This window comes from Arachis ipaensis, chromosome B7, assembly GCF_059453495.1.
Source record: "Arachis ipaensis isolate K30076 ecotype BB chromosome B7, ASM5945349v1, whole genome shotgun sequence".
NCBI lineage: Eukaryota > Viridiplantae > Streptophyta > Magnoliopsida > Fabales > Fabaceae > Arachis > Arachis ipaensis.
Window position 1 is genome coordinate 70643254 of NC_142442.1, and position 912 is coordinate 70644165.

General features: G+C 40.7%; 1 non-coding gene across 1 annotated transcript; it reads left to right on the plus strand.

Moving 5' to 3' along the window:
- Positions 1-544: 544 nt before the first annotated feature.
- Positions 545-652, plus strand: LOC148552944 (small nucleolar RNA R71). The gene has a single exon (XR_015892812.1). It is a non-coding gene; the product is annotated as a small nucleolar RNA R71 (small nucleolar RNA).
- The last annotated feature ends 260 nt before the right edge of the window (positions 653-912 follow it).

Sequence of the window (912 nt, forward strand, 5' to 3'; positions counted from 1 at the left end):
CTGTCTGTTGCTGAGTGGATGATGGAAAAGGTTTACTATTGTTAAACCTATTTCTTCCACCATTATTAAAGCCTTGTTGAGGCTTTTGTTGATCCTTCCATGAGAGATTTGGGTGATTTCTCTATAAAGGATTATAGGTGTTTCCATATGGTTCACCCATGTAATTTACCTCTGCTATTGCAGGGTTCTCAGGATCATAAGCTTCTTCTTCAGAAGATGCCTCTTGAGTACTGTTGGATGCAGTTTGCATTCCATTCAGACTCTGAGAAATCATATTGACTTGTTGAGTCAATATTTTGTTCTGAGCCAATATGGCATTCAGAGTATCAATTTCAAGAACTCCCTTCTTCTGAGGCGTCCCATTACTCACAGGGTTCCTCTCAGAAGTGTACATGAACTGGTTATTAGCAACCATGTCAATGAGTTCTTGAGCTTCTGCAGGCATTTTCTTTAGGTGAATGGATCCACCTGCAGAATTATCCAATGACATCTTAGCCAATTCAGATAGACCATCATAGAATATATCCAGGATGGTCCATTCTGAAAGCATGTCAGAAGGACACTTTTTGGTCAGTCCTTTGTATCTCTCCCAAGCTTCATAGAGGGATTCATCTTCTTTCTGTCTGAAGGTCTGAACATCCACTCTAAGCTTGCTTAGCTTTTGAGGAGGAAAGAACTTGGCTAAGAAATCCGTGACCAGCTTATCCCAAGAGTTCAGGCTATCTTTGGGTTGAGAGTCCAACCACACTCTAGCTCTGTCTCTTACAGCAAAAGGGAAAAGTATGAGCCTGTAGACTTCAGGATCTACTCCATTAGTCTTAACAGTATCACATATCTGCAAGAATTCAGTTAAGAACTGAAAGGGATCTTCAGATGGAAGTCCATGAAACTTGCAGTTTTGTTGCATTAGAG